Source organism: Tamandua tetradactyla, chromosome 2 (genome assembly GCF_023851605.1).
Source record: "Tamandua tetradactyla isolate mTamTet1 chromosome 2, mTamTet1.pri, whole genome shotgun sequence".
NCBI classification, from domain to species: Eukaryota; Metazoa; Chordata; class Mammalia; order Pilosa; family Myrmecophagidae; genus Tamandua; species Tamandua tetradactyla.
The window spans coordinates 175386117-175411153 of record NC_135328.1 but is presented as its reverse complement, the minus strand read 5'-3'; the positions used below and the strand labels follow the sequence as shown (position 1 = coordinate 175411153).

The window sequence follows — 25037 nt, the reverse complement described above, 5'->3', positions numbered from 1 at the left end:
TTAAAGGGAAGGGAAGTCCTCTTTATTTTCTCCATTGTCGGACTTGATTAGCTGTAACAAAGCTCCACAAACCAAATGGCTCAACACAACAGAAATCTATTCTCTTAGAGTTCTGGAGGCTAGAAGTCTGAAAGCAAGGTGCCGCAGGGCCATGCTTCCCCAGAGACCTCTGGGGGGGGGGGTCCTTCCTAGCCTCCTCCAGCTTCTGGTAGCCCTAGACACTCTGGCTTGTGGGCGTATCACTCCAATCTCTGCCTCCACGTCACAGGGCGTTCTCTCTGTGTGTGTCTGTGTCTCTGTGTCCAAACTTCCCACTGCTTAAAAGACACCAGTCCTGTTGGATTTAGAGCCCACCCTAATCCAGTGTGACCACATCTTAACTCATCATTTCTGCGAAGACATTATTTTCAAATAAGGCCATACTCTGAAGTTCTCAGTGGATGTGAGTTTTTTTGGGACATCATTCAACTTGGTACAGGTCTCCTAATCCTGTTCGGAGCCCTTATGGTTCCTTGAACTTCATGTTTTTTTTTAATTAAAAAAATTTTTTTAGGCATAACATACAGACATGAACATTCTTACCATATGATCATTCCATTCTTGGTATATAAACAATAACTCACGATATCATCACATAGTTGTATATTCATCACTGTGATATTTCTTGGAACATTTGCGATCAATCCAGAAAAAGAAATAAAAAGAAAAAAGAAAAAAATTCATGCATACCATACCCCCTACCCCTCCTTCTCACCGATCACCAGCATTTCAGTCTACTAAATTTATTTTAGCATTTGTTCCTCCTATTATTTATTTATTTTTAATCTATATGTTTTTCTCATCTGTCCATACTGTAGATAAAAGGAGCATCAGACACAAGATTTTCACAATCACACAGTCACAGTGTGAAAGCTATATCATTATAGAATTATCTTCGAGAAACATGGCTACTGGAATACAGCTCTACATTTTCAGGCAGTTCCCTCCAGCCTCTCCATTACACCTTAACTAAAAAGGTGATAATCTATATAATGCATAAGAATAACCTCCAGGATAACCTCTCGACTCTGTTTGGAATCTCTCAGCCATTGACATTTTATTTTGTCCCATTTCGCTCTTCCCCTTTTTGGTCAAGAAGGTTTTCTCAGTCCCTTGATGCTGACTCCCAGCTCATTCCAGGACCTCTGTCCCATGTTGTCAGGAAGGTTTACACCCCTGAGAGTCATGTCCCCCATAGAGAGGGGGAGAGCAGTGAGTTTGTTTGCCATGTTGGATGGAGAGAGGGGCCACATCTGAGCAACAACAGAGGTTCTCTGGGGGTGACATTTAGTCCTAATTTTAAGTAGGCTTAGCCTATCCTTTGCAGGGTTAAGTTTCATATGAACAAACCCCCAAATTGAGGGCTCCTCTTATTGCTTTGGTTGTCCCCACTGCTTGTGAGAATATCAGGAATTCTCCACTTGGAGAAGTTGAATTTTCCTCCTTTCTCTCTATTCCCCTAAAGGACTTTGCCAATACTTTTTTATTCACTGTTCAAATCACTCTGGGATTTATCAGGGCATCACTCTGGAGAAACCTACAAAATCTCATGCCCTACTCAAGTTTCCATGTACTTACGGTGTCGTGAACTTCATGTTGACAAGACTTAGCTAAACTGTGATTAACTAACTGGGCCCTTGTTGAGCAGATGGCTAAAAGATGGCGTGGTTAAAAGACCCACGAGGACAGGGACTAGTTCTGTTTGTCCACAGCTGTATCCCTAGCATTGTACCTGGCACATAGTGGGTGGCTAGTAAATACTAAGGAAGGAGTCAATGAGGTTGTCAACCATTCTTTTCACTTAGTCCCTTATTGTTCCCCTGCACATACTGTAACTTCACCTAAGCTACCTTCCTTTCACATAGCCACACTTATTCCAGCCTCAGTGCCTTTGCTTCTGCTATCTTGACTGCCTTACAGCCTGCTGCTTCTTTCCACCCATCCTACAACCTACCAGCCCTACAAGGCTCCCCTCCAGCCTCCACTCCTCCAGGTGGCCTTCCTTCTGCACACTAATAGGTTGAACATCTCCCTCATTCTCCTTACCCTTCTGTACTATTCTCCTCCAGATCCTACCTGGGCAAGAGTCCTTGACCTGAGCTCCACACAGGCAGGGACCAAGTCTTTTTTCCTGCACCCTCCCCAGAAGCGGTAGGCTCAAGACTGGGCACAAGAAGATGCAAGTAAAGGTGCAGTGACTCTGTCTAAAGTCCCCTGTATGCTGCCTCCAATTCTCCTGGTCTTTTGGGTTCCACTAGAAGGCGAACCTTTCCATTTCTCATCTACTCTACTGTACCACCCACCAGCTTCTCATCCACTCAGACTCCATGAGCAAGTTTGATTGTGAGAAAGCAGAGGTGGTGGAAACTATAAGGGTTTTGGACCCAAACAAATCTGGACTAAAATTTTAGTTGAACCATATGAAGTTGCCATTCTTAGGCTAAAGCTATTAAATGTCAACAATTTCATGTAGCTTAATTTAAATTTTTAATTTAATAAGCACTTCTAGGCAGCTGGTCTAACCTCCCTCAGACTTAGTTTCCTCATCTGCAAAATGGGAGCAGCAAAGGGTAAGAAGTCTGTAAAGTGCCTTGTGCTGTCCATGTCTCTTGGTTCTTTTGCATGAGGTCTTTCACCATAGTTAGGAAATTCTTAGGATCAACTTAATTTTCCACAGCTCAGGACATTCCTGGATTCATGGATTTTCATGTTTCCCTGGATGAGTACCTGTTTTGCACCGGTAAGTTCCTACTCGTCAGTAAGCCCCTGGAGGACAGGACCTAGCACCCAATCTGAGGTCTAGCCTGCAGTAATTGCTCAGGCAGTATTTGTGGAATACATAAATGGATGAAAACCCTTTCTCCTCTCCACACTGGCATTCCTTTCCTGGTGCTCCTTAGAAAGGCATCACCACTCCTGTTTCCCTTCCTCCTGCCCTCTTGCCATGTGGCTCATATAAGAAGAGAGTGTGGTGGAGGCTGGGAAGGGGGAAGGGCTGCTCAAATGTTGGTGAACGTCTTAAGGAGGGGAGAAGGGGGGATTGCCTCCTGCCCTGGAAACATTCCTCTGATTGCTCTGCAGAGCTCAGCAGGCCGCCCCTGGCTTAAGACGAAAAGGAGGGAGAGGCAAACACCCTGCATTTTAATTAAAGCCAACTTTACATTGTTATTCCATTTGCCTGTGTTATTGCACGGGCTTACAATAAAGTTATATGGTGCCCCCAGGGCGGCTTGAGCTGCGTGATAGAATGTGTCCAAGTTCAGCCATCCAGGACTGTGCTTGGCTTCTCTTCAGGGTGAACCCGAGCCAGCCCTGGGTCTTCTCTGGGGCTCCAAGCTATTGTTTAGCCTCAGACCTGTTAGCAGCGCCTTTATTTATATTTCATTCATTCGACAAACATTTATGGAGTGCTTTCTATGTACTCAGCAGTGGGCTAGGTGCTAAGCCTACCCCTAGCACGTTGCTGAGCCCCCCGCCCCGAGTACACATACTCCAGTCCCCATGACCTGGCCCTGTCCAGTCTCTCTCCAGCAACACAGAGCGCCATGTGGTCGCGCCTCAACCCACCCCCGCTCCCCAGATGCTTCCTCTGGTCTTTCTTCCTTTGCTTCATGCTTGGCATCGGTGATTGAGCTGAGCAATCCCTTACAGTTAGTGCCTCCCCAAGTTTCTTCACCTCTGACATCTCTTCTGAATTTCAGAGTTTCCCCACCCAGCTCCTGCCCATTCTTCAAGGCTCAGTGCAAATGCCACCTCTTCTGCAGCCTTCCCTGGTCCCTGGGCATCTGTAGCTCTGTCTTTCCCTCAACTCCCATGGGGCTCCCTTTGCCCTTTCCATGGATCTCATCACAATTTTTTAAAACTTTAAAAATCAAGGTGTATTTACATACTTAAATGTAGTTTGATGAGTTTGGATCCATGCATAAATTCACGTATTCATCACTCCACTGAAGACACACATTTCCATTGACCCAGAAAGCCCCTTCGTTACCATTCCAGTTCCTCGCACCCTCCAGAGGCAACTAATGTTTTGATTTTTATTTTACTATAGCTTTGTTTTTGCCTGTTCTTGAACTTTGTGTAAATGGAGTCAAACAGAATGTACTCTTTTGTGTCTGGTATCTTTTGCTCAGCATAATATTTTCAAGCTTCATCCATGTTTTGGTAGATTAGTAGTTTGCTTTTTGTTCTTCCTGAGTTGTATCCCATCGTATGGATATATAACTTTTTTTATATGGGCTGCTTTTAGTTTGGGGCTATTATGGATAAAGGTGCTGTAAACATTCTTGTATAAGTCTTTTTTGTGGACCTGTATCTTCATTTTTCTTGGGTAAATACCTAAGAGTGTAATTGCTAGGTCATAAAGTAAATGTATTTTTAACTTTTTGAAGCTGCCAAAGAGTTTTCCAAAGTGGTTGTACCCATTTTAGGTCCCTACCAGCAATGTATGAGTTTCGGTTGTTCTGTATCCTCATTAATATTTTTTTTGTTGTTAGTCATTTTCATTTAGTTATTCTAGTGGGTGCGTAGTTCTATCACTTTTCAGTTTTTATTTACATTTACAAGTTATTAATGATATTAAGCACTTTTTCATGCACCTATTGACCATTTGCATATCTTCCTTTGTAAAGGATCCATTCAAGTGTTTTTCTAGTTTTTATAAGATTCTTTGTAATTTTACTGTTCAGTTATAGAAATATATTATGTGTTCAGAATAGAGATAGATGTTTGCCTGTTATCTCTTATTAATATACTTTGATGGACAAAAAATGTATATGGAAGACTTCTATACTGAAAACTACAAAATGTTGCTTCAAGAAATTAAAGAAGTACTAAATTAACAGAGAGATATACCATGTTCTTGGACCAGTAGGTATAATATTGTTAAGATGTCAATTCTTCCAATGCAATCCCAATCGAAAGTACAACATCCTTTTCTGAGAATTTATCCATATAAAATGGATAAATTTTATATATCCATTTTATCCAATTTATATATAAATTTATCCAATTTATAAATTTTAAATTCAGTTGACCAGGAATAGCCAAAACAGTTTTGGAAGAAAAGAACAGAAGCAGAAGAGTTAAGATGATCTGATTGCAAGAGTGACATAAAGTTACAGTAATAAAGAAAGGTTGGGATTGGCATAAAGACAGACTCATGGAACATGAGTCTCACGGAATAGCATGGAGTCCAGAAATACATCCCATCATTTCATCAGTTGATTAAAAAAATTTTTAATTGGGAAGTTGTAGGTTTACAGAACAGTCATGCATAAAACATAAGATTTCCATATATCACCCTGCCACCAATACCTTTGCATTGGTGTAAAACATTCATTACAATCGATGATAGCCCTTTTTTGTAATTGTACTTTTTTTTAAACTTTGTTAAAAAAAAGTTTAACATTGTTACGGTTGATGAAAGTTAAACGAAGTTTACCTTTGTTACAACTCATGAAAGATTATTACAACAGTAGTGTTAACTAGTGTCCACAGTTTACATTAAGTGCATTTCCCCCTATATATCACCCTAATATTTTTATTTATTTATTCTGTTTAGATATACTTTATTCAGACCATTCTAACAGGCAAGTTCCCAGCAAAATGCAGAGATATAAGTGAGGTCTTCCTGGGTTTATGAGGGAGCCCGTGGGCTACACGGGACTGCGTACTGAGGCCGGAGAGACTGCAGCGAGTCAGATCCGGCCAGAGACCCTGGGCAAGGTGGGGCTGCTGTCCCGGCACCGACAGCTGCCTTCGTACAGTTGGACATGCTGCAAGGCATGTTTCCCACAATCATTTCAGTGACGTTGGGCACCTGATACTGAAGAAACAGAACCAGAGTCCAGGCGCACCTCTGCTGTTTCTCTTTCTTAAGTTCTGTTGATAGCAGGTGAACAGGAATCTTTGAACATTCTGGTAACAATGGACCAGACGTGAGAAGGCCTTGGTGTTTCTCCCTGAGTGCCCACCTGCCTGTTTTCACTTGTACCTGGACTCCGGTCTCGAAGTCACACACCCTGATGTTCAAAGTCGCACAGTACACAAGTCTCTCAGACAACAACAGCTATTTCCAGAGCAGCATCCTATACATACAGTGTGTGGCACTGCAGAGAGAAAGTGTCTTGGGTTAGCTGTCCTCTGGGAAAAGCCGTCCAGCCCTGACCGATGTCTAATTGAAAGCGTGATTTAGAAGACTGATTTGGGAGGTGGACTATGGAATAAAAATAAACACACTCCAAAATGCTGTAGTCTCTGAGGATGGGGCCAAAAAATGACCAAATTCACAAGTAGTCTACAAATTGTTTCTCACATAATAATGATTATTACCACCTTGTATTAGTGTCATACATTTGTAATTCACGAAGGAACATTCTTAGATTGGTACTGTTAACAATAGTCCGTCTTCTACAGTAAAGTTCACTGTGGTATACAGTCCTATGCTTTATCATTTAATTTTTATTCTGGTAACAGATGTGACCTGAAGTTTCCCCTTTTAACCACATTAACCCATATAATTCACTGCTGTTAATTATACAATAATGGGCTACCACCACCACCATCCATTTCCAAACCTTTACAAGCAACCTAAATAGAAATTCTGTACAAATTAAGCATCAACTCCCCATTCTCTTACCCAAGTGTGTCTCTGGGTAATCTATATTCTATATTCTAACCCTATATGTTTATTTATTTCAATTAATTTGTATCAGTGAGATCATACAATATTTGTCCTTTCGTGTCTGGCTTATTTCACTCAGTGTAATGTCCTCACAGTTCATTCATGTTGTCGCTAGTATCAGGACTATGTTCCTTTTTATGATTGAGTAATATTTTAATATCCATTTTAAAATATTTAATGTATTTTGATATCCATTCATATCCATTATCAGTAAATATGCCTTTTTCTTGTTTAATTATATTCTTTTTTTTAAATTCTGACTCTTAGAGGAGTGAAAGAGTAGAGTCGTATACTGAGCATACAGTACTATTGGATTTTCCATTTACCCTTTTAGAGTTACCCTTACTGGTAATCTTCATTTCCTCATACTACTCTAAGCCATTCTCTCCTGTCTTTTCCTTTCAACCCCAGAACTCCCTTTAGTAATTCTTGTAGGGCAGGTCTTTTGTGGATGAACTTTCTCAATTTTTGTTTGTGAATGCTTTAAACTATTCCTCATTTTTGAAGGACAGTTTTGATGTATATAAAAATAAAGAATTTTTGACTGGCAGTTTTTCTCTTTCAATACCTTAAATATATCAAACCGTTGCCTTCTTGCCTGCATGGTTTCTGATGAGAAATCAGAATTTAGTCCTACTGAGGATCTCTTGTATGTGATGAATTATTTTTCTCTTGCTGCTTTCAGAATTCTTGCTTTATCTTTGGCATTTGACATTATGATTAGCTTACATCTCTGAGGAGATCTATTAGAATTTATTCTATTTGAAATACTTTGTACTTCTTGGACATGTATATTTATATCTTTCATAATTTTGGGCCATCATTTCCTCAAATATTCTTTCTGCCTCTTTTTCGTTCTCTTCTCCTTCTGGGACATCTATGCTGCATATGTTTGTGTGCTCTGTGCTGTCACTCACACAAAGTTCCTGTTTGTTTTTTCTGACTGTAGGATTTAAATTATCCCATCTTCTAGTTCACTGTTTCTTTCTTCTGCCTGTTCACACCTGCTGTTATATGCTTCTAGTGTATTTTTAATCTTATCTGTTGTGTCTTTCATTCCCATAAGTTCTGTTATGTTTCTGTTTATACTTTCAGGTTCTTCCTTTATGTGCCCACACTGTGTTCTTAATATTTTTTATCTCTTTATTCATATTTTCCATCATCTCCTTGAATCGATTTAGATTTGTTTCAAATTCTGTGTCTCTCCTGAAGTTTTTGTTTGTTCCCTTGACTGAGCCATATCTTCCTGTTTCTTAGCATGGCTTGTAATTTCTTTTCTGATGTCTAGGCAGCTGATTATCTTTATCAGTTAAGGTCAGTTTCTCCTTCTTGTCTAGGGTTTTATTGTTGATTAACTTTGTGTTAAGGCTCTTTTTTATGCTTGGTCCAACTTATTCTAGACCTTTACAAGAACCCATGTTTAACTGACCAGATTTTCTCAGCTCTTCTTCATCTGATCCTTGCCCTGGTATGTGGTGCAATTTCAAATTTTGCGCTTTGTGTAATTGTTTCACCTCCAGGAGAAAGCTTCCTTTCCTCTGTTCCTTCTCCGAGAATCTTGATCTGTTTGTTTTTTGTGTAGAAAAATATGGAATGCTTCACAAATTTGCATGTTATCTGTGCTCAGGGGCCATGCTGATCTTCTCTATATGATTCCAATTTTAGTATATGTGCTGCTGAAGTGAGCATTGTTAATTAACTTTTGATCAATTTAATAGGTTAATGAAAGTCTCTTCAACTAATAGGGCTAGAGCTGGATATCCATATGGGAAAATCTGAACCTCTACCAGAACAAAAAGGAAAAAAAAGAAAGAAAAATTAATTCAAAATGGATTTTAGACCTACACCTAAAAATCTAAGCTATAAAACTTCTAGAAGAAAGCATAGGATAATATAGTCATGACTTTGGAGTAGACAAAAATTTCTTAGAACATAAAAAGTACTAACCATAAAGCAGTAATTAATTTTTAATATTGATGTTGAATCCTGAATTGTTGCTAAATTTATTTATTGGCACTAATAATTTTTTTGTGTGTTCTCTTTAGGCTTTTTCATGTTTAACATCATTTCATTGCTGAATAAAGACAATTGTACTTCTTCTTTTCCAATGTTTTACAAGTTTTATTTCTTTTCCTGTCTTATTCCACTGGCTAGTATCACCAATACAATATTAAATAGAAGTTATTAGAGTGGCATCCTTGTCTTGTCCTGGATATTAGGGGAAAAAGGTTTAATATTTCATTATTAAGTATGCTATTAGTTGTAGGTTATTCACAGATTTTTAAAAATAAGATTGAGAAAATTCCCTTTATTCCTTGACTGCTGAGCATTTTTTATGAAAGGGTTTTGAATTTTATTGAATGATTTCTCAGCATGTATTTAAATGGCCATTTGATTTTTCTCCTTTATTCTGTTCATGTGGAGAATTGATTGACATTTGATTGTTAAGCCAACCTTGCATCCTGAGATGAACTCCACTTGTTCACAACCTGTTTTCTGTTTCTATATTGCTGGATTTGATTTGAAAATAATTTAAAGATTTTTCTGGTCTTTTTTCATGAGGGATGTTGGTCTGTAATTTGGTTTTCTTGCAATGCCATTGATTGGTTTGGTGTCAAGATTATACTAACCTCATATAATGAGTTGGGAAGTGTTCCTTCCTCCTATATTTTCTGAAAGATTTTTTTTTAATTGTATTATGTATTCAATAAATATTTAATAGAATTCATCATTGAAAACATCTGGACCTGGGGTTTTATTTGTGGGAATTTTTTTTTCACTGCTAAATATTATCTTTATTTTCTTTTTCTTTGCCCAGCCCTATCTAAAACATAAAATAAAACTAAAGGACTGAAATTAACAGCCTGTTAAAATCAGCAATAAGCTATGAAAATAATAAAGCATTTTTTTAAAGTAATTAAAGGTAGTTAAATTATTAAAGTATACGAAGTTCAAACAGCCGGGGGTAAGGCCTCTAAGAAGGCTTCTGGGGTTAGAGAGAAGGCCAGAGGGGAAACCTTGGATTTTAAAAGACAAAGGGAACACATGACAACAAAGTGCAGGCTAGAGATTTTGTTTCTAAAGAAAATAACATTTCTGAAAATATTCAAAAGAGCAACAGTAGCACCTACACAGTCGGATTGTGAGGAAGGAGGGACTGCCTGTAGGAAAATGGAAACAAATCCTTACATTAAAATGAGACAAGTGTTGAACTTAACTATGTTAACTGTGATAGTTTATCTGCTATAGATACCAGAGAGTTAAAAGTTGATAAAGAGTTAAGTATTCTAAAAGCAAAAAACATAAGCATTAACCTTTTTTCTCCCTAGCCCAGACCTCGTTTCATTTTGTGCACTCTGAAAAGAGAGGTATGAGGTGTTTTATCATTATCGAATATTACATCAAAATAGTTTATTTTTTTCCAATGTGTTTTTCTAATTGTGGGAATATTTTTAATTATGAATTCAATTTCTTTAAAGGGATAGTGTATTCAGATTTTCTGTTTCTTCTTCTGTCAGTACTGGCAATTTGTATCTTTCAAATAATTTGTTTATTTTATCTAAATTGAATTAATTAGTACAACACTATTCATAATACTCACATATCATTTTCAATGTTTTTTATTGTTAATTATAACATATATACAAAGGAAAAAAGGGAAAGCAATGATTTTCAAGGTGCACTTCAGCAAGTAGATTCAGAACAGATTTCAGAGTTTGTTGTGGGCTACCATTCCACCCTTTCAGGTTTTCCCTTTTAGCTGCTCCAAAACACTGGAGGCTAGAAGAAATATATATTTTTCTTTTTTTGTGAAAAATAACATATATACAGAAAAGTAATAAATTCCAAAGCACGTTGCAACAATTAGTTGTAGAACAGATTTCAGAGTTTGGTATGGGTCATAATGCCACGATTTTAAGTTTTTATTTCTAGCTGCTCTAAAGTACTAGAGGCCAAAAGAAATACCAGTATAATGATTCAGCCCTCATGCTCATTTGTTAAACCCGACCTTCTCTGAATAACTCCACCATCACCTTTGATCTTTCTGCCACTTCTTTAGGGGTACTTGGACTATGCCCATTCTAACTTTTTCATGTTGGGAAGGGCTGTTGATAATATGGGATAGGGGGATGGAGCTGTTTGATGTTCTGGAAGGGTGGGCTCCTCTGCATTTTAGGACTTATCTGGTCCAAGGACCCATCTGGAGGTTGTAGGTTTTGGAAAGTTACCCTAGTACATGGAACTGTTGTAGAATCTTGTATAATGCCATAGGTATTCTTTAGGGTTGACAAGAATGGTTTTGGTTGAGATCTGAAAAGTTAGGTAGCAATGTCTAACTGAAGCAAGCATAAGAGTGACCTCCAGTGTAGCTTCTCGACTCTATTTGAACTCTCTGAGCCACTGATACCTCATTTGTTACACTTCTTTCCCCCCTTTTGGTCAGGATGGCATTGCTAATCCCATGGTGCCAGGGCCAGGCTCATCCCTGGAGGTCATCTCCCATGTTTACAGGGAGTCTTTCACCCCTGGATGTCATGTCCCATGTAGGGGGGGTGCCTCTCCCTACTGTTGGTAAAGACCCTAGGCAAGGGACTTTCCCTCTCTGGGCCTCAGTTTTTCATCTCTAAAATGGGATAAACAGTAGTTTTTTATTAGTGAAACATCTTGATTGCATCAGTGATATAAGAAGCATGTCAGGAGTCATGAAATATGGAACACATCACGAATTTAATGTATCAACCTTATTCAGGGGCCAGGCTAATCTTCCCAGTTTTAATATGTATGTTGCTAAAGTGAGCACTAGAATGGGGCTTTTATACCCACCTCCTAGAGTTCTTGTGAGAATGACATGAGAAGATCATGTAACTGGGTTTTTTTTAATTTGTTAGAGAAGTTGTGAGCTTATAGAACAATCATGCATAAAATACAAGATTCTCATACACCACCCCAGTACCAGCACCTTGCATGGGTGTGAAATGCTTGTCCCAGTTGACGATAGAACCTTTTTATAATTGTACCATTAACCAAAGTCCATGGTTTAACCATGGTGTGTGTGGTGCACCTCCAAGGATCCTTTTTTAAAATTTTTATTCTGGTACTGTATATACCATCTAACATTTCCCTTTCTAATCACCTTCAGCTGTACACCTCAGTGTGCTATGTTGTGCCACCATCACCGCCATCCATCACCAGATTTCTCCATCACTCCAGACAGGAACCCTGGGCATTCTAAGCCTTAACTTCCCATCGCCCATTCCCACCCTGTTCCCCAGTAACCTGCTTTAAGACTCTGACTCCATAAGTTTGATTATTCCTCTCATTTCAAATCAGCGAGATCATATAATACTGTCCCTGTGTGTCTGGCGCATTTCACTCAACACATTATCAGGGTTCGTCCGTGTTGTTGCACATATCAGGACTTCACTCCCCTCTGTGGCTGAACAACGTTCTGTTGTACGTGTACACCACATTCTATTTATCCATTCATTGGCTGTAAGTGGATCTTGCAAGTGCCCTTAAAAAGTAACCCCTCGCCCTTATATAACTTTTCTTGCATCCCTGAAATGCTCTCACATTCACAATACTCTCCGTGGTGGTTTCCTTATCATTGATCTGGGACAGAAGAAGAAGGGAGGAGTGCCTCAGCCGGTGGGGGTGGGAATCTACCACCTGTCATTGCTCTGTTGTATCTGGGTTCGCAGTGGGTAAGAAATGGCTCTAGCCCAATGGGGACTGCTTGGGGGTGGGATTAGCTGGCACCAAAGACACAGCATTTACTGAGCACCTGATGAGAATGACAGTCCAAGAGTTGCCATCCACTAACTGCGATTTGTTGTGTATTCTGTATAGAGAACAGATCGGAGTCCAAAAACCCTCCTCTGAGCACCCTCTCCCCATCTCAGCGGCTGCAGGGGTTGGACAGGGTGCCATCTGACTCCAGCCGATCTTTCCATCGCATCTCTGGCCACTTCCAGCTTATGCCCCATGTGTTGATTCCCTATTAGCCTTTCCTGGAACATGCCCAGCTCTATCCCACCTCAAGGCCTCGAGGTCTTGGCCTGGAGCACCCATCCGTGCAAAGCGTACACCATAAGTGTATGTCTGTATAATATTTGGGACATACTTATATAAAAATTATTTATTTATCTGAAATTCAGATTTAAATGGGAATCCTGTATTTTATCTGACAACCCTAACTCATTGGCATATAAGCATGATAACCCTGCATGTTTCTGGGAAGGGCGATGCCTTCCCAGAACACCTGGGAGCCCTGAAATGGAAGTGGCTTGAGAGCCCACTGAGGCCAGAGCCTCCATTTTACAGACCGTTGTCCAGAGAATAAAGGATATGCCCAAGTTCATGCAGGGGGTAGGTGGCAGAGGGCAGCTGGGAAGCAGGCCCCTGTTTCTCACCATGGCTCCTTCTTGTGCCAGCAGCTCCATGCTCTGGACTGATGGGCAGCTCAAGTTCCGGCTCCCCTGCCCCTGACCTGCCCTTGGCTGGCTTCGGAGAGGGGTCTGATGACGAAATGTGATCCGGCCATAAAATCTACACCAAACCAACACTTCTCAGAGCCCACCCGCCTGCCTCAAAGGGGGGTGCCTAATCCCCATTTATGGGGCTGAGCAGCTGGGCTCGGCCCGAGTCTTTGAATGTGAGCCTGGGGTGCCCTGGGTCAGCCCAGCCTTGGCCAGAGGAACCTGAGAGTGAGAGCGTTTAGGGAGGCCAGGCGCGTTGAGGGGCCGGCTGGTCACGGGCCACCCAGCCCAGGGAGCGCCCATCAGGGCAGAAGCATCCAATTGGAGGGGGTGCATGTGGGGGGTCAGCAATGGGCAGAGCTTCCAGGGCGTGTATGAGGAGCCTGGACTGTATCCCAGAAGCCAAGAGGAGGTATGGAGGGTTTAAAGCAGAAAGCGACATGGTCCTATTCGATGCATTGGACACCCTTAAGTTAGATGAGTCTGGAAGTAACTGAGGCAAGAAAATGCTTGTAGCTCTGATACTGAGAGTAGTGGCAGGGTGGCAGGGTAACGAGAAGTGAAGGGCTACCAGAGAGAAGTCAGGAGGTAGTGACTGGACAGCTGGGAGAAGGGGAGTTAAGAATGATGCCAGGTTTCTGCTTTGGGGGATGTGGTGAGTGGAGATGTGACACAGAGGACATTAGAGAGGGTACAGGAGGAAGCTGGGCTCTATTTGGGTGTGTGGACTAGAAGAGAACTGTGGAGAAGAGCCTTGAGAGGCCAAAAAGTAGATGTGTCTGGGACCTGGCAAGAGAGCTGGATGGAGCTATCAAGCTGGGAAGCATTAGCCTGTGGATCTTGAAGCCACCATTATTGAGGGGAGGGTGAGAAGAAAAGCGGGTCTAGGAGAGAGCTGGGCAGCAACAGACGCGTCCCCAGAGGAGACTCAGAAAGCAGGGCCCAGAGGTAGGGCCAGGAGAAGGTGAGGCCATGGGAGCCATGGAGAGAGAGTTCTTCAGAAGAAGACCTGGCCAATGGCCTCCTCCCCTGAAAGCCCTGCAGTTGAGGCTGGAGTGTCCATCAGACTTAGCAGCTAGTGGCCTTGGTCTCGGTGGGGTCAGGAGTATGCTGAGTTGTACAGGAACAGGAGGTGATGCCATGCATACCTGGTGGAGAAAACTCTTTAAGGAATTTTGTTTGTGAAGAGATTTGGGGAGTAGTTAGGAAGGGGTGCAGTAGCTGGAGGGAAACGTGAACTTTGAGGGAGAGGTGGTTTCTTTGTGAGATTCTCAATTGAATTTGACCACTGATAGGAAGGAGGTGCAGAAAGGGGGAGATGGGCTTTCAGGCTCTCTTGACTGCAACCCCCAATAAGATGCAACCCACATTTTCCCTTCCAAACCCAGGACACCTACACATACAGAGACGCAAATGAAACAAAAGTTTCATGATACACTCTCCTGTACTATGTGCGAGGCACTTCAGTATTTTCTATCTTATTTTGATTTTTTGAAAAATCTTGGACACAACAGTCCAGATTGATTTTGTGACCCGTGAATGGTTCACAATCCGCTGTTTGATAAACACCCAGGTAAAGACATGGACAGAGAAGAGGAAAGTCAGTGGGTGGGCTCTCTGGGTGGGGGAGGGGTGGGGCCCAGGATTGGCCTCCTATAGGAGGGATCTTCTTTGCCATTACATTTGGAGGCAAGGTGTTGATAGGTTTTTTTGTTTTTTAACTTAAAAAAAAATTCAAACTTACAGGATAGTTGCAAAAATAATACAAACCCCATACAGGGAACTCTAACATACCCCCCACCCAGATACCCAGAAACACCAACTTTTAACATTTTGTCATAGTTGCCCTTTTCTTTTCTTTTCTCTTATCTATCTATCTAGCTAGCTATCTAATTGGCTGTCTTAATCTATTTTCTAAACATTTTAGCATATTTTTTTTTTTTTTTAATACATGGGCAGGCACTGGGAATTGAACCTGGGTCCTCTGGCATGGCAGGCAAGCATTCTTGTCTGCTGAGCCACTGTGGCCCGCCCTGAGCATAATCTGTATACATCATATACTTTGAATTTCTATGTACCTCTGTGAACTTCTATGTTCATTTGTGTACTTATATATACACTTCCTAAGAATAAGGATCTTCATATATATATCCACATTAGGTAGAGTTATATAGTTCAGGAAATTTAAATTAATATTAAGAAAATACAGAGTTCCCATATACCTTCTCTTCACACATACAGTTTTCCCTATTATGTAATATATACTATATTAGTGGGGTACTTTTCTTATAACTGATGCAAATATGATTATAATTGTCCTAACTATAGTTCATAGCGTACATTAGGGGTCATTGTTTGTGTTGTACAGGCTTATGTTTATTTTTGAAACTCTTATTCTAGTAACTATATACAACCTAAAATTTCTCCTCTTAATCACATTCAATTTATAATTCAGTGCACTTTCACATTGTTGGCACTGCCATCACCACCATCCATTACCAGAACGTTTCTGTTATTCCAAATAGGAACCCTGTACATTTTAAGCCTTAACTTTCCCAACCCCTATCCCCCATTCCCTGGTAACTGTTACTCTTGATTCTGACTCTACAAGTTTGCTTATTCTAATTATTATTAAAAAAATTGTAAAGATTGTGAGATTTGAATCACAATTCAGAATCCGTGAGATCATGCAATATTTGTCCTTTTGTGTCTGGCTTATTTCACACAACATGATACCTACAAGGTTCAACCATACTGGTGCATGTATTAAGACTTCATTCCTTTTTACAGCCAAATAATATTCCGTTGTGTGTATATACCACATTTTGTTTATCCATTCATTGGTTGATGGATACTTGGGTTGCTTCCACCTTCTGGCTATCATGAATAGTGCCGCTATGAACACTGGTGTGCAAATATTTTTTCTATTCCTTGCTTTCAGTTCTTTTCAGTATATATGTAGAAGTGGGATTGCTGAGTCATATGGTAATTCTATAATCAATTTTCTGAGGAACTGCCAAGCTGTTTTGCACCATAGCTGCACCATTTTGCAGTCCCACCAGCAATGAGAGAGTGTTCCTATTTCTCCACATCCTCTCCAGCACTTGTTATTTTTCCATTTTAAGAAATAGTAGCTTTTCATTGGGTAGGAAATGGTATCTCATTGTGATTTGATTTGCATTTCCCTATCGGCTAACGATGTTGAACATCTTTTCATGTGCTTTTTTTGGCCATTTGTATATTTTCTTTGGAGCAATGACTTTACAAGTCTTTTGCACATTTTAAAATTAGGTTGTTTGGCTTTTTGTTGCTGAGTTATGAGGGTTCTTTATATATTATGGATATTTAACCCTTGTCAGATACATGGTTTGCAAATCTTTTCTCCTATCCTCTAGATTGTTTTCTTACTTTCTTGATGAAATCTTTTGAGGCACAGAAGTTTTCAATTTTGATGAAGTCTTATTTATCTATTTTTTCTTTTGTGGTTTGTGCATTGGTATAAATTCTAAGAAACATTACCTAAATAAGGTCCTGGAGATGTTTATCTATTTTTTTCTAGGAATTTTATTATTTTCATTCTTATATTTACGTCTTTTGTCCATTTTGAGTTAATTTTTGTATATGGTGTGAGGTAGGGTTCACTTTCATTCTTTTGCATGTGGATATCAAGTTTTCCCAACAGCTGTTAAATAAACTAACCTCTTTCCACTGAGTAGACTTGGCACCTTTGTCAAAAGTCAATTGGCCATACCTAAGGCTGACCCAGGCAGGGAGGATTCCGACACCCAGCAGCAAGGTGGAGCTGATGAGAAATTTATTTTGATTTGGAGGAGCCGGGATCCTTTGTGAGCTGTGATCCTTTGGAGCACAGGGACCACACCCAGACTTCCTTCCCATGTAGTAGCAGTGGGGCTGTTGTTGGAAGGAGGGATCTCAGGTTCTCTGCCAGATGCCCCTGAGTGCCCACGAAAAGTCCTTCCCTCATTATGCCATTGGGGTGTCAGGCATCCAGTGAGTTTCTGTGACAACCCTAATGATTATTAAGGAACACTGTGAGTTTTATAAACATATGCTCAGACTAAGATCTACTTTAGAAGGGAAGGATTGGAACAATATGTAGCCAGGCTTTTAATTAATATAGAGACCTTATTCGGATGGAATCACACATCTATTAAATAGAATACTCAACTCTACATTGTTTTTTGGGGGGGCGGGGGCAGGAGAAATAATTGTTTAAAGTTTTTTTGTTTTGTTTTGTTTTTACCTAATTCCTGAAAGCAAATACCAAAAGCTGATGGCTGTATATGGGGCAAATGTTCAGGATGATGCGTTTTTCAATTTTTTTTCTTTTTACCAGCTATTTTGCATTTAAAGTGAAAACTGTAAATGTTTGAAATAAATAATTTTTAAAAGTAAAAAAAAAAAAATCAATTTGCCTAGCTGTGAAGGGTTGATTTCTGACCTCTCAGTTTGATTCTGTTGGTCTAAATGTCTGTCCTTGTGCCAGTACATGTTGTTTTGATTGCAATAGCTTTGTAAAAAAAATTTTTCAGCACCCAGTGCTGAAATGCTCCGGCTCACCACAGGGCAGGGTCTGTGGTAAAAAGTTTTAAAATCCTATTGTTTCAGTTTGCTGAAGCTGATGGAATGCAATATACCAGAAATGGGTTGGCTTTTACAATAGGGATTTATTAGTTTACAAATTTACAGTTTTAAGACCATAATCATGTCCCAATTAAGGCATCAGCAGGACCATACCTTCTTTGAAGAAAGGCTGTTGGCATCTGGGGTTCCTGTGTTAGCTAGTAAGGCACAGGCCAGTGTCTGCTGCTCCTTTTCTCCTGGGTTTAGCTTCTGGCTTCAGTGGCTTCCTCTCTCAGCTCCTCAGGGGGCTTTTTTTTCTCTAAGTTCTCTCCAAACTTGTCTGGGTGTTTCTCTCTGAGATCTCTGGGCTTTTTCTGCCTTTTATTTAGCAGTATTGAATGAGGATTAGAGGACATGGCTTTTCTGGGGTACATAACAGATTCAAACTGATACAATGTACTTTTGGGCATTTTCTCTTTCATTATTAGATTTAGTCTGGGATCATATATTGATTTAATTCTTATTGTCTCTTTTAATTGTGGAAACATATACACAACATCAACTTTCCATTTCAACAACCCCCAAACATACAATTTAGTGAGATTAATCACATTTACAGCGTTGTGCTATCCTCACCATTATCCACCACCAGAACTCTTCTATGATCCCAAACAAAAGCCCTGCATCCATTATGCATTAGCTCTCCATTCTTCCCACCCCTGGTAACCTATATTCTACTTTGTCTCTGTGTGTTTGCATGTTCTGGCTATTTCATATCAATGAAATAATGTAATATCTGTCCCTTTATGTCTGACATATTTCACTCAACATGATGCACTTCATGAGACTTTTCTGAGTTTTCCTTTTTTTTTTAAAATTGGCAAATCCAGTCCAGTGAATAATTTGGGGGGGGTTAGTCATCATCTTGCAGCATCCATGTTTGTGTTCTGCTTTAGCCTAAGATGGAGGGGTCATTTTCACCAGGTCAGAGAGGCAAAGCGACTTGTCCCAGGTCACACAGTGCATCGGCAGAGCACTGTGGATGCTCCCTGTAGCAGTTTCCTACCCCCAGTGCTGAAATGCTCCGGCTCACCACAGGGCAGGGTCTCCACAGGCCTTGGCTCTGGTCTGAGGATGGCGTGGAAGGGGTAAGTGCCTGGATTTCAGTTTTCTGGAGAAGGGAATTCTCAACAAGATTTGCTTTTCTTGTTTCCCTGGAGCAGAGGAAACAGAATATTTGTGCTGCTTCAAAAGGGTGTTGGTCCATCAGGCTGATGAGTATCATTTCCAGGCATGGCCTGTTGGTGGGAACGTCTGCCCTCAATTAAAGGTACGGGTGTATTCAGGACCGAGCTGCTCCAGTTCTCACACCAAAGAGGGTGCCGGAAGTGGGAAATCAGTATTCATTAAAGAGTGTGTGAGTACAGACATACATAAAGATACATCAATCTATAGGTACAGATGCTTGTGCAAACACAGATGCACAAATCCTCCAGATTTTCACGAGCATAGACATGTGGGCACATATATAGGGATACATACAAATACACTCCTATTCACACATAAGTGCTCACCCAGGCACATGTAAACATATTTTTAAACATGCTTATTTGTGGGTGCACATTTTTGGGCATCTTTAAATGCACATACACTAAATGTATATCCACATATGTATAAGTAAGTACAGGTACACACAATGAAGAATCAAATCCAAAAGTGTTTTTCGAGAGTCACACACTGTGTAGGCGCTTGCCTTCCTGCCTCTTCATCAGCCTCATTCATATTTCTGTGTCTTTGCTTGTGCTCATATGCTTTCTTTTGCTCAGGGCCTTTGCACAAGCTATCCCCTCTCCTGGCACCTCTCCCTCTTGCTGCCCTTGCAAGGTCTCATCTTTAAGTCACAATGTATTTCTACCCCTCCTCTTGGTCTGTCCGCCTCGAGCACCCGCACAGCACCCTGTACTTTCCCTTTCATAACATGTAGCCCTCTTTGCTTTAATTTCCCGGGTACCACCTGTCCCCTCCTAAACTGTTAGCTTTTTTTTGTTCACAGCCCTACATAGAGGGGGGCCTTAATAAATACGTGTTGTCTGAATGAATAGCTACTACTTTATCAAGTACTTATTGTGTACCAGGAACTGAATAGGTGTATACAGATATTATCTTTCTGTTCCCGTTTCATAAAAGAAAAAACAGAAATATCATGTGTCAGAGTTGGGATTTGAACTCAGAGTTGACTTTTTCCACTTCCAAATTGTTTCTCTGATTTTCCTCTTCCCCAGAGGCTGCACGTCTAGACCCTGAAAGTCGAGTTCACCTCCAAGAGCACTTTTCTCTTTCCTCCACCAGGGGTGCTCTCTCTCTCTGTCTCTCTCTGTCTCTTTCTCTCTGCCAGTGCTGTTTGACGGCCCTGTTCCCTTCCCTTTAGCCTGGCTGTCAGCTCCAGGAGGGCCAGGCTCCTTTTCCTGCTAGCTCTGCTGTAGTAACTGGTAGGGGCTAGAAACAAGCTTTTAAAGGATGCAATTAGGGTGAGGTTATTTAACCTACTCTGAAGCATGCCCTTGACTGGAGAAAGAGCCTTTTCCTAGCTCACCGGAAGCGCCCACCGGCATCCCCTCGCTCGGCCGCGGCCCCTTCCCAGCGCCCTTATCTGGCCTGGGAAGCCAGCCGCCTCAGCCGGGCCGCCCGCGCGCTGAGGGTCTGTGCGCCCAGCATCCCGCTGGTGCTCGGCCCTTGTGTCAGCACGTTCCCAGCTTCTGCTCCGCCCGCCGCCCGAGCCAGAGGGAGAGAGAGTGCCCGGGTCACCGGGAACCCGAGGAGATGGAGTGGAACAGTTGCAAATCTTGGCCTCGCGGGCTGAGTGACAGCGGCGGCGGCGGAGGCGGCGGCCCGGGGCTCCCGGGGCCTCGGGGCGGGCGGGGACAGCGCGCCGGCGGGCGGGGCGTGGGCGGGGGCGGGTGGCGAAATGTCTTTTCCAGATTAGGGGCCCAGCCTGCGCTGTTGACACAGTCATAAGTTTTAATGAGAAATTTTGAGTATTTGTGTGGGAGACGCAGCCTCTGTGTGCACAGATGCTGCGGGCTGGCGGCGCGGGGGGCCGGGCCTCCCCGGGGGCCGCGGCTGCCACAGGCCCGGCGCGGATTCCTTTCAGGCAAAGGGGAAACATTTAAACTCGCTCACCTTTGAACTGCCAGGGACGCTGTTTACCTTGGCTGCCCGAGTGGCAGTTTTACAGATATTAAATACCGTCTTGAGGGTGATCTGGGGGTCTCTTTAAATCTCTACCCCCGGCCTGGGGGCCAGGGCTGGGCACATGGAGGCTCGGAGTGCCCGTTCTGTGAGAGATCCGTGGGATGTCTTCCACGGGAACGGTGTCAAGAGGGGGTCCCCGAGCCCATCCCTGCAGATGGCTCTCTTTTGTGCTGGGGAGGTGTCCCGGGGCCCTCCCTTCTCATCCACTCCTCAGCCCATTCATCTCATAATTCGATTTTCTGTGTCAGGGTGGGGTGGCGTGGAGGAGGCAGACGGCTGTCTGGGGTCTTGCTCGCGCATTTCCTGGCATCCCTGCATCTAGAAAGGGCACGTCTGGAGTTTAGGTGCCACCCAGGCAGGGCCGGGGTTGCCTAGAGCTCTTCTTCTCAGGGGATAGAGGAGACTCCCGTCCATTCTATCCCCCCTGTGGGCACAGAGGAGGGCTCTGCCTGAGCCCCAGGCTTCAGCCCGGCTGTCAGAAGGCTCCCCGCAGAGGCACAAGCCATGTTGATTTTACGGAGAAGGCTGCTCTGCACATTTCACTGCTGATTTATTGGTTTTTAACTAGATCCTTATGCTGGACTAAAAAAGCCATCTTGCACTTTGCAAGGCTCTGCTGACTGCTGCTGAAAATGACACACAGGGGTTCCTCCTGGCGCCTCCCTCCCCCCAATTCACCCCTTCAAAAGGGTGATGGCAGAGGTGTGGGCTGGGAGTCCTGCTCTGCAGAGGGAGCTTCGGGCCCTGCCGCCTCCCAGCCACTGACCGCCTTCAGGGTACACTGAGGTGAGTGTATTTGTGTATGTCAGAATTTCCGGACCTGAAGGGGAAGGGCTAGGAGAGGGGCAGGGCCCAGATTGTGTTCTGGAATGCACTGCCCACCTTTTCTCCCTCAGGCCTCATGGAGCACTTGTCATACACTTTCAAGAATTTGGGAGTCAGACAAACTTCTATTGAAGTCGTGGCTGCTATCCTGATGGCCTGATTTGGGGAAGTCAGGGAACCTCTGTGATCCCTTATTTGTCATTTTTGGAACGGGTATCATCCTAGGACGTGTGCATTAGTTGAGCTATTGCACGAACTGCGGTAATAGCGCCCAGCACACAGATGGTGCTTACTGATGAGTTCCCCTCCCAGATTCTTCCTCTCAACCCTGCTGGTCACTCCTGGTAAAAGGGAAACTCCTTCACACAGAGAGTGGGTGACCTTATACTGCTTCCCTGTACAATGCTTCATAATTTAACTGGAAAATTAGAGACTGATTATACCATAAGTTCGTAAAGTACTTCTTTCAACCCATTCACTCATCGAATCCTTATAAAAGTTCTATGAGAGAAGAGGCAGTATAAAAGGAAGCGGCTAACTCTCTTAACCCTGAGAGATAAAGGGATTTTATCACAGAGCTGCGATTTGAACCCAGGCTTCCAACTTCTAGCTTAGAGCTCTTCCCTTGATATGGTGACTGCCGTCCATCTTATTCAACACGTCTCTCCTTCTCTGGGAGAGTAGCTTTGTGGAAAATTGGCACTTAGGCACAGAGAGCAAAGGGGTGCTGTCTTGGGGATGGGGATCCCACCTGGACACCTGCCTGTAGGAGAGGCTTCTTTGGCTCCCAGAGAGCAGGGTGGGCACAGTTGAAGACAGGTCTGATTGAGACCCCCAGAACTCAAGGAGCCAAAGGAGGACGCTGGCTGCATCTGCAGAATCCATCAGGCGGCTTGATGGGTCTCCGTTAAACAAAGATGGGATAAGGTTACATGTGTTTTCCGTGGGAGTCGGCTCCAATTTCAGCCTGATGATTTAGTCAGGTGTAAGCATGAAGTTTCCAATTTAGAGAAATAAATCTCCAGTGATTTTATTATCCCCTGTTTTACCCTGACACCCAACTTCACCCCGGCCCCCTGTCAAAGCCTTCATGATGTGTTTATATAGGGCACACTGTAATTGATTGGCGTGCAATAGAACATGACACAGAAAATGTGGCCTTCCCCACCAGGCCCAACTCTGGGAGCTTCCATATTTCATCATCCCCCTGGCCCAGTCCAAGGCCCCCATTCTTTGTCACCACAAATTCCTGGCATTCTGGGTTGTCTGAGAATAGGAGCCCAGGGCCAAAGGGGTCCAGCCAGGTCCCCCAAGGTGAGCTCAGAGCCTGGAGCTGTGAGATAAAGAACACTGGAGAGAAGCATCTTCTCCTTGTGTGGATGCTGGTTAGGATGGTTGGGCTAGTGACTCAGAGGTCCTGCCCCCACTGGGAGTGGCTGAATCGAACCATCCATGGATCATCCATGGCTCTAAGGTTTGGTAATTCTAAAAGTTTGACCCCTCTGAGAGTGTCAGTTTCTAAAATTCGTTATTCCAAAAATCAATGAATCTGTGGTCCTGAGATTTATTAGTCTATGGTAATACTTCCAATAAATCTGAATACAAATACAGATGTGGGTTTGAGTACTAACATCAATGCTAAAACCAATTCCAATCCCAATATTATCATTTAATGAGGGTTTTCAATGTGTCCAGCACTGTGCTAGGTACTTTATGTAGTTTTGTCATTTAATTCTTCAAACAACCCTCTAAGGAAGGTATTGTTATATCCATTTTACACATGAGACCATTGAAGCTCAGAGAGGGCAATAACTTGCTTAAGGTCCATGTTGGTCTCTGCTTTTTAAGATTTTGGAGCTTTTACATTCTTGCCAAAATGGCCACAAAGACAAAGTACTAAAAGCAGATAGATGTAGTGTGAGGAACAAGCCTTCTAGGTTGTTGTCTGGAGTGTACCTAATAACTGCTCTCGATGTTGGCCCAATTGGTGTCTCCTCTGTCCTCCACTCCAGGAGGAGGATCATGTTAAGGAATCCCCATGATTCAGGATCAAGAATAGGGCCCAGCCTTCACGAAAACCGGATGATGGGGAGTTCCCTTCTGACACTCCCTCTAGAATCCTACAGTTCTGAGTCTGAAGGAAAAAATCACATAGCCCAACATCCCATCCAGGGTCTGGATTATTGCTTGTCCCAATCTTCTGATAGGAGGTCTCCATTTTTTAATTGCACGTCTCTAGAAAATATGCTGAAATCTACTTTCCTGTAGCTTTGGTTTAGTGATCCTGTCTCTGCCCTGTAGGGCCACAAAGAAAATCTGCTTCTTTTGCTCCACAACTTTGGAGATTTTGAGATACAGTAAATCAAAGATGTCAACTCATTTATCCACCCACCTAGCCATTCATCAACCATCCCTCCCTCCCACCTTTTATGCATCTTGCCACCCAGCCAACTATCTGTCCATATATCATCTATCCATTGAATAGTCCAGCTGTCTATAGTTCTTCATTCATTCATCCATTCACTCACTCATTCACTCACTTATTCAACCTGTAATTAATTAATTGAGCGACAACCACCCACATGGCACTTGTTAGGCACTCCGGGTAGGGATGCAAAAATGAATATGGTCTCCATGAGCTTGGGAGAGAAAAAACAGACTCAAATCTGTAGAACTTGTTCATTCAAAATGCCAACAATCCAGAAATTCTCTAGATTTGTAAATCAGCATTGCGTGAAGTGTTCAAGCTTTAAGTGAAATCAAGATCCAGAGAAGAATGGAGTGGGTTGGTTAGGTTGGGCTTCCTGCGCATTGTGTTCTTTATTGGACAAATTGGTATCTCAGATACGATCCCCTCTTGGGGATCCTCTCTTGGACCAGCATTGAAATTTTGTGCTTTCTTAGTCTTGGTCCCATTTTGTATTCAACAAATGCTATGTGAGCATTAACTGTCAAAGTCTTAAGATACAGCAGTGAATAATACAGACAGATTCATGCCCTTGTGAAACTTACGGTGAGGTGGGAAACAGATGCTAAAAAAATAAAGAAATAAATGCCTAGTGTAATTTCAAATAGTGATAAGTGCTATTAAAAAAAAAGTGAAGGGAGAGAGATGGGTGAGGGGACTGGGATGATGGGAAGCTTGGACCTTCAGCTGGAGAAGGAGGGACACT

At 42.4% G+C, this 25037-nt stretch overlaps 1 long non-coding RNA gene, 1 other non-coding gene and 1 pseudogene across 2 annotated transcripts in view; 1 reads left to right on the top strand and 2 right to left on the bottom strand.

Annotated features, from left to right (window-relative positions):
• LOC143663127 (uncharacterized) overlaps positions 1–25037 on the top strand; it is a 98739-nt gene that overhangs the window by 61736 nt on the left and 11966 nt on the right. The window lies entirely within an intron of this gene.
• On the bottom strand, positions 8307–8413 carry LOC143675266 (U6 spliceosomal RNA). The gene has a single exon (XR_013171506.1). It is a non-coding gene; the product is annotated as a U6 spliceosomal RNA (small nuclear RNA).
• Positions 11429–11525, bottom strand: LOC143675328 (U6 spliceosomal RNA; annotated as a pseudogene).